This window comes from Lotus japonicus, chromosome 2, assembly GCF_012489685.1.
Source record: "Lotus japonicus ecotype B-129 chromosome 2, LjGifu_v1.2".
NCBI lineage: Eukaryota > Viridiplantae > Streptophyta > Magnoliopsida > Fabales > Fabaceae > Lotus > Lotus japonicus.
The window spans coordinates 49,309,456-49,318,205 of NC_080042.1; positions in this window are offsets into that span (position 1 = coordinate 49,309,456).

Below are 8,750 nucleotides of genomic sequence, written 5' to 3' on the forward strand. Positions count from 1 at the left end.
CAGCGGCATGGGAGCCTTCAAGAAGATCACCCCCGAGGGTTTGGTCAAGCCCTGACGATCCTCCGGGCTTCGACGCCGCATACTTTGCGGTTGCTGAAAACGCAGGGAAAACGGAGGATTTTAATATAACTTAAATGATCTGTATTGATTTTTCCTTACCCCTTTGTACCTAATGTTGTTTTGCGTTAATGAACAAAATTTCGCTATAGTTTTTCCTGTCTTATTTTATTCACCGCGCTGCTATATTTCCTTTATTCGTCTGTTTTACGCCTTTGAGTTTAGTCGTCGTGTAGCGATTTTGAGTGTGTGCCAAAGAAAGCTAGGACTTTCGCTCAGTTTTGAACCGAGGCTTTATTAACACCGTATTTCCCGTAAGATCAGGTGTGGCCTTGCCAGTTTTGTCCTAGCAAGGACTTATGACTGCTCGTGGCCCAATGGTCATATGGGTTGCCCGAGACTTAGCCTAGCTTTGGGTTCTCGCCCATATTTCAGGGAGGTTTTGCTCGCCCATATTTCAGGAAGACTTTTGGGATAAGTAACTTATCCGCACACATCGCCAACGAGTGATCAGCGGTTCGCGCTGGACTTTCCGAAGCGATACCCAGACATCAAGGTCGTGTTGGGATCGCCACATTCAGGGAATTTTTCCCACCAGGCGACCGTTATATTTTTGTTGAGTTGCTAAGTGTGTAGCAGCGGTTCGCGCCGGACTTTCCGGAGCGATCCCCAGACATCAAGGTCGTGTTGGGATCGCCACCTTCAAGGAATTTTTCCCACCAGGCGACCGTGATGATTTAGTCGAGCTAGGAGTATTGCTGGGAATATTCTTTTGTATTTGATCGTAAAATGATATTTTACATTTATTGAGGGATGCCTCATTAAAAAACTCCTGTGATGGAGAAAAAGAGTGCATCCTTATTTTTATCATAATTTTTCCCCCCTCTCGCCGCATTCTTGCTCCTGTCCTTGGCTTTTTCCCAAATTAGAGCACCACATCAAGCACCTCGTCCTTCGTCCCCGACGTGCTCGCCTCCCAATCGTTGTCAAAGCAAGGCTGGTCCCTCTGCCTGCTCACCCCAGAGTAACGCGGGTTCTCGCCTATCTTACCATTTCCCTTGCCGCGCTTAGTTGCCCTTGGCTTAACAATTGTCGCCCCCATGGGTTTCCAATACCCCGCTTTTCCCTTATTTTTATCCGTGCGGCGACAAGTCGGGCTCATTTTCCCTACCTTCCGCTCGTTGCCCCCGCGCTGAAAACCCTGTTGCTCCATCATTTGCTCCGCTGCCCCCTTGTCCTTTCTTTCTTTCCGGCCCGTCCCCAAAAAAGTTGGCTTCCTGAATCTAGGCAATCTCCAAAACATCGCGTCCTTCTGACTCCAACTGAAGAGGTCAAAATTGTCCTCTACCAGCTTCTCCAGGCGCATTTCCTGATTGGTCGTGAGCCTGAATTTGATTGCGAGTACGCCTTTGCTGAACTTATACTCCTCTAAACCTGCTATTACATTCTCCCAGCGCTCTTCTGCATGTGCATCCGTGAACTATCCGTCCCTTCCTGTCCTGTCCCCTGGCCTTCTCTAACCTTGGCTGTTCCTCATCATTTCTATCTTCCGATTGATCATCTGCTCTAGCCTTCTTGGTCCGTCCTCTCCCTGATCCTGCACGCCCGAGCCATCTTGTTCGCCCCCCAAAAGCTCAATCTCGTGGCACCTGTGTCCCTCGTCGGCCCCCTTATTTCCATAAAAACTAAGATAGTTGTTATAACATTCCCTTGCTCTCCTCTGATCAACCGCGATATTTCCCACCTTTCCACAGATCAGAGGGTACTTCACCGCCAGGTGAGCCGTTGAAATCACCGCGCAAAGACGGTTGAACGTGTTCCGTCCAATAATGACGTTGTAGGATGCCACGACCTGCAATACTAAATACTGTACACGAAGAAGCTTGACGTTTTCATCAACATCAAAAACCGTATCCAAATCGAAGTAACCGCGCACCCAAACCAGCTCTCCTGAAAAACCTACCAAAGTCCCAGTATATGGCATCAAGTCTTGTCTGTCAAACCCAGTCGATCAAATGCATCACCGTAGATAATGTCCGCAGAACTTCCCTGGTCTAAAAGAACCCTTCGCACATTAAAGCTGTTGATTCTTACCATTACTACCACCGGATCGTCCTTATGCGTCTTGATTCCTTCAAAATCTGCTGATGATATCACAATATCTGGGTGATGAAAACCAAATGGGGCTTCATACTCTCGTACTGACGTCACCGCCCTTACATGTCTTCGCATCGCTGAAGCTGTGTCTCCGACCCCACCAAAACCCCCAGTAATCGTGTTTATCGTCCCTATTGGTGGCTCGAGATCTTTGTTGAAGGTCTCTTCCGCCCCCTTCTTCCTTGTTGCCAGCGTTTCTTTCTTGTCAAAAGTCGGTGGACGACGGCGGTCATCCCGCCTGCGATCATCTTGTTGGTGGTCCCCTTTGTATCGATTCCCCTGTTGTCATTCACCGCGCCAACGGTCACCGCGGTGGTTTAACTGCGAGCGTCCCGCCCGAATTAACCTTTCAATCTCGTTCTTTAAAGTGAAACAGTCTCCGGTGTCGTGGCCCGCCGAACGGTGGTACTCGAACCACTTTGTTTTGTCCACCGCCATTCGAGGCGGATCGGTCTACTTCTTGCCCGCCTCGACCGCATGCGTCGCCTTGACCTCCCGAAGTAATTATGTCAAATGCGCGTTTAGACTCTTTCCCAACTCCTCACGTCGGCGCTCGAATCTTTCCTTCCTAGGGTACAACGGTTCTGAAACAATCCGTTTTTATGTAAAAGTGAAAAAAAAAACAGAGAATAGAAGGAAAAAAAACAAGAAAAAAAAATCTAACCTACTTAAAAAATCCACCGTAACCCCACCCCATTCCTAATGAAAAAAAAAATCATTCCCTAATTCTTAAAACAAAAACACCTAATACTACCCTATCCACCCATTACTTTTCTATCTAAACCTTATGTTCTCTCTCGTTTTTCTCTGCGTCAGAGAGCGAGCAATCAACTTTCTCCCTCAAATTCTTGTTCATCTTTTGTTCTTTTTCACTACAAATTCCACACCAATTCCTCAATACAAATAGGCACCCATGAAGGAATATTTTGGCATCCAATTGGAAGATCTTTTGGGATAATTTTGAGGGTTAGGGTTTGTGCTCTAAGGAAGGAGAAGAGTATCCACTCCTACATAATTGTTCTTCCTATTTCATTGAGGTATACCCAGTTACCCACTGCTTGTAAATAGTATTATAGCATGTTAGAATTAAGTAGAATTATTTTTAGGGCCTTATTTACATATTTGGAAATTTTATGGTTGATCATGGGTAGTATGTCAAAAGGTTTATAAATTATTAAGGTTTGAAGTTGATTCTGTGTTCAGATTCGACGACGTGTGGATCGTTCGGTGGTCGTAGGATTGCTGAAAGCAATCGTGGTTATTCTTCGCAGTTGTGAGTGGTTTTCAACTACTATGACATATTTTTAACGTTCCTATAACTGATTTGATTATCTATCTTAGTGCTTATTGATTTAAATTGGGGAAACATGTTTTCATATGTTTGACTATCATCCTTGAAACTTCTTTGAAATTGAGTATATGAAGTTGATTTTGAGCATGTTTTATGAATTGATATGTGAAGAGAATGACATTGATTTTATTTTGAAATTGTGTGAAATTGAGAGTGTGACCTTGAAAGGCTTTGATGCGCATTGAAAAGTTGATGTTGAGAAAGTTATTTTGAAAAGCTTTGATGAACATTGGAAAACTGATTTAGAGACTGTTGATGAGACTTGATATGGTTTGAGGAATTGTTTTTTGGGGATCCTTGATAGAACCCCGTAGCCGTTAACGGAGGTAACGACCTAGGTACACCTAGCTAGTTTGATTTCGGGAGGAGAGGGCTATCCGTTAGATGGAGCCGGCAGTGCACGGAAAGGGCTATCAACGAGATGTAGCTTTCCCCGATAAGATATGACATGATTTCGGGTGGAGAAGGCTATCCGTTAGATGGAGCCGCCTCTTGGGTAAGATAATCCTTAAGAGGAAAGGGCTATCAATGAGATGTAGCTTCCCCCGATGACACGATGTGACTTGAGAAAGGAAAGGGATATCCGCTACATGGAACCGCCCCTATCGGAGAGGCCATCCCTTAGGAGGAGAGGGCTATCAGCGAGATGGAGCCGCCTCACGGTTCTACATGTGTGACCCTATTATATAAAATTTCAGATTTTAAATGTCTTCATATGTTGCTGTTTTTAATAATATTTATTTGAAGTGATTACTTATGAACTTTATGAGTTTTGACATTTTTTATTGCTGAAATGGTTTGAACTGATATTATTGATGACATAGATTGTTTATACTGAGTTGAGAGCGAAAAACTCGTGCCTATTCTGTTTCCCCTTCTTGTTCAGGGTGGTTGTTGACTGCTCACTAAGTCTTTGTGACTTACCCCATTCATTATTCTCCCTCCACAGATTCATAGGCAACTATGTAGTAAGCTGGTATCAGATTCAGATCGTTCAATTTATCTTATTGGTAGGCCTCCTTTGGTTGGTGGCTCGATTGGTGTCTTTTATTTGATTCTAGTTATCTGCAGCTATAGGGAGTCTAGAAGGATTTGGATTTAAGATTGTTATTTATTGTTTTATTGTAAAAGTTGCACTTGAGTGCTAAAATTGAAAATTTCCTTTTAATGAAAGTATGAAAATGGAGATCATTATTTGACAGGTTTTGTCATTTGAGATATTGGTGTTTTGAGATCTTTTATATTTTTTTTTTTTTATAAAATATAGAGAAACATATGTAACTTTAGAGAATAGTTTGGAAAATGATTTTTGTGAGAAACAGGCTTGCCAGACTAGGGTGCTAGTCTGTGCGCCGGTCACGGCTTAGGATTTTGGGTCGTGACAAAGTTGGTATCAGAACTTTGGCTGTAGGTCCTATTAGCTGCAGACATGAGGTGGTAATTGAATCTTGCTAGTAAATTGTGAACCGCGGCACAACTTACTTCCAAGATGCTATTAACGAGTAATGAGAGTCCTAAAGTTTTTTCCTAAGTGTGATTTGAGTTCATTCCTCGATCACTGAAATCTGAGTCATGTCTTATATTCAATGAATGTTCTTTGTTCAGTGAGGATGCCACCTAGTTAAGATTCTTAGTACATGATGAGTCTGCTACCCATCATACGGACCCTTCTTAAGGTGATCATGGTTGACATCCTAGTGAGGAATTGAGGATTCCTAGTGCTTGTTGGTCACTGATATAACTAACGTTAAGATTCCTAAATCTTGGTGAGGGAACGTATGAACAATAGATCTTACAACTGGTTTAATGGGAGTAAAACATGAAGTGAAACAATGTATTGGTGTTTTATTGGGTAGCAATAACACGAGAACCAACCTGAGACAACTTAGGAGCGTCAGCCAAGGGAGAGACATAAGGGGTAAACTAAAGTAGGTGTCACTATAGATATTAAGGTCACACTATGTGATTTAACTTTTCTGGTACTAGTCCAAGTGAAAACCCGCAAAGGTTATTGATGCTTTTGAGAGTCTATAGAAAACACTTGGATGCTTGTGCATGAGGGTAGTAAATTTAACAGCGTTGAGTTGGAGCGTGCAACATATGATTGATTTGATGACTTTAGGTGTGCGAGAGCGGTGTAATCATCTCTTATAACTTGAGTGGCTTTTCCCAGAAATTCATGAATCATAATCTTCTTGAAAGTGTCATAGATGGTTTGACTTACGTGCTTGAGGTTGTTGGAGTAGAATGAGTAGAGTACAATGGCACCAGATAGTAGTTAAAGTAGATAATGTTAAAGCTTTGTGTATAGTCATAGACTAGATTTTAGGGACCCTTACGATCCATTTTTCCTTCAATGCATTTTTGCATCAGATCTATACCTTGTTTTGCTCGTCAAAAGATTCATCATGCAGATTTCTTTGGAGATAGTATGGTGTGATATGAGTGCAGTGAGACAAGTCATATTGTGGAAGATTGTCTTGTGGTTGTGGTGCAGCTTCCTCTAGTCTTGTCAGTAGGAGCGTCTTTAGCATTTTCTCTAACCCTTACAACACTTGGTGGCAGTTGGCCTTAGGAATTGGTTGTGATGCGAATGTTGCTATGAGCATTTATAATCTTCGGGAATAGAATCAAGAAAAGTTTTGTAACTAGGTTATTAATGTCTAATTTAAATTGGCTTTGAAGCTTTAATTGAAGGAAGATGGTGAGTTTATTAAAAATGGGAGTTTGGATGTGTGGTGTAAGATCATTGTTACAATTTTTGTTGGATCAGTTAGCATAAAGTTGCCTTGTCTCTTATAGAAAACTTAATTACGTTGGATTAGTTTCAGCATGTTAGTGAAATTGACTCTTGGCTTAATACTTCTATCGCGCTGTTTTGAGGAATATTGAGAAAGACAAGTGTTATTTAATATACACAAAACATACATATTGGTATTATTGTTTTAAAGTTTCAAGATTACTTAATACTTATTATTAATTTTGTTATTATACCCTTTAGCTGCTTTGAAGGAAATGTGATGAGAAGGTCATGAAGTATCCTTGAAGTGCAGTAAAGCATTTGATGGTTAAGGTCAATGACAGAGTAGTGAAGTTTGAATTACCTAGAGAGTCATCTTTCTCATTTAGAGAGAGTGAAGTTAGGAACCATGCAATCTAATTTCAGCGGCGAAGTTAGGAGGTTATTGAGGAAAGGTTGTCATGGATACTTGACTTTGGGTAAAGAAGAGGAATGGTTTGTACACAAAGACCACCAGCTAAAGTGGTGTAGATGAGAATTCTTGAGAGTTGATGTGTCATTCTATGGTGTGGCAATGATTTACTTAGTATTCATGTGTTTTAGCTTAGTGGTAATGACTGGTAATTTGTATTACAGTATGTGAAGTAAGTAGTTTCCTGGGGTTGGTGGTTTGGGTGGTCCTATATTGCGGAGATGTGGGTGATGTTAAAGGGAAGTTGTTGCCTTCTCGGTGGATAGCATCATTATTGTTAATATTGGGATGAAGGTTAAAAAAAATCTTTTAGTTGAATATTAAGAAAGATGACATTTTGAAGATGACTTTTGGAACATGATATGAGTTATTACTTATAATTCTTGCCTTTGGACTTAGTGATGCCACTGTTGTTTTTATGGATTTAATGAGCCGCGTTCATTCTTAGATTATTTAGTGATTGTGCTTATTGATTATTCCGTATATTCCTAATGATGAGGACTAACACTAGAAGCTTGTTGATAATAGATATTTGGATTAGGCTTGCCCATTCCAACTCATTGTTGATTTATGTGCACATTGGTTTTAGTTTGATTGATGATTTGGTTGGTGATGCTAAACATGATCATGGTCAAGATTCGGAGATGGAAAATATAATAGAGGATTTCTAAGGTGAAAATGTTCCACATTTTTTTTTCAATAGGCTCTAGTGATATTTTACAACTTGTATGATAGTTGGGTGTGCCTAATGTAGATAGTTTGAGGAGGAAAATATTAGAGAATGCTCATAATTATTCCTTCATCATTCATTTAGATTATAGTAAAATGTATCCAGGTGTGAAAGGTTTTATTGGTGGGAAATGATGAAAAAGGACATAGAAAAAAAAATTGTTTTAGCAAGTCAGCGAGGAAGGCTGAACACAAAAGCAAGTAATGTTGCTTCAATCTGTTTAAGATACCATAAAGGAAGTGAGAAGGTACTATTATGAACTTGGGGATAGGTTTGCTTAGAAATTTAATGCGTTATGATTTTGTATTGATGGAGTATGAGCACTTCTTGCTTATGAATAGCATTTATACTACAGCTCTGTATACTAAGAATTACCTTGGATGAGATCATTTGCTTGCATAGTGTAAGCTTGTCTATAATTTCATATCAAGGAGCTCAATTGAATGCACTATTTTAGAATGCACTATTTGTTGTGTGGTCACGTTTAAATTTGAGTACAACTTTATATCCTAAAACTCATAGCTAATTTAAGAGGACTATTCAGACCGTGGTGGATATGTTTTATGCTTGTGTTTTATGATGTATAAGGACTTTGGATTTGAGCTTGTTTTAATGGAATTTGCCTATAATGGCATCCACCAGTCTAGCATTAAGATTGTAGAGTTTGAGGCCGTGGATGGTAGGAGATGCAGATCACCAATAGGTTGTTTGATGTTGGAGGAGCTAAGCTTGTAGGCTCATAACGTATTCAAGATAAAGTAAAAAAATAAAAGTTAAGATGGTTCGAAATCATTTGGTTACAATTTAGAGTAGGCAAGAGCCTTATGTTGGTAGGAGGCGACACCCTTCAAGTTTTCCGATTGCGATCATGTGTTCTTACGTGTTTCTCCAATGAAGTGAGTGTATAGTTTGGTAAGAAAGGGAAGTTAAGTTCAAGATTTGTTTAATGTAGGTACTTTAGAGAGGATCATCTAGTGAAGAGATGACTTAGGAACTAGACTATGCACGAGAAGTATCTACTCTTATTGGAAACTCAATGTTGGTTCAAACTTCAAAATTCGAGGACGGATTTTCTTTAAGGGGGGAAGATTGAAACGATCTGTTTTTATATAAAAGTGAAAAAAAAAACAGAGAATAGAAGGAAAAAAAACAAGAAAAAAAAATCTAACCTACTTAAAAAACCCACCGTAACCCCACCCCATTCCTAATGAAAAAAAAATCATTCCCTAATTCTTAAAACAAA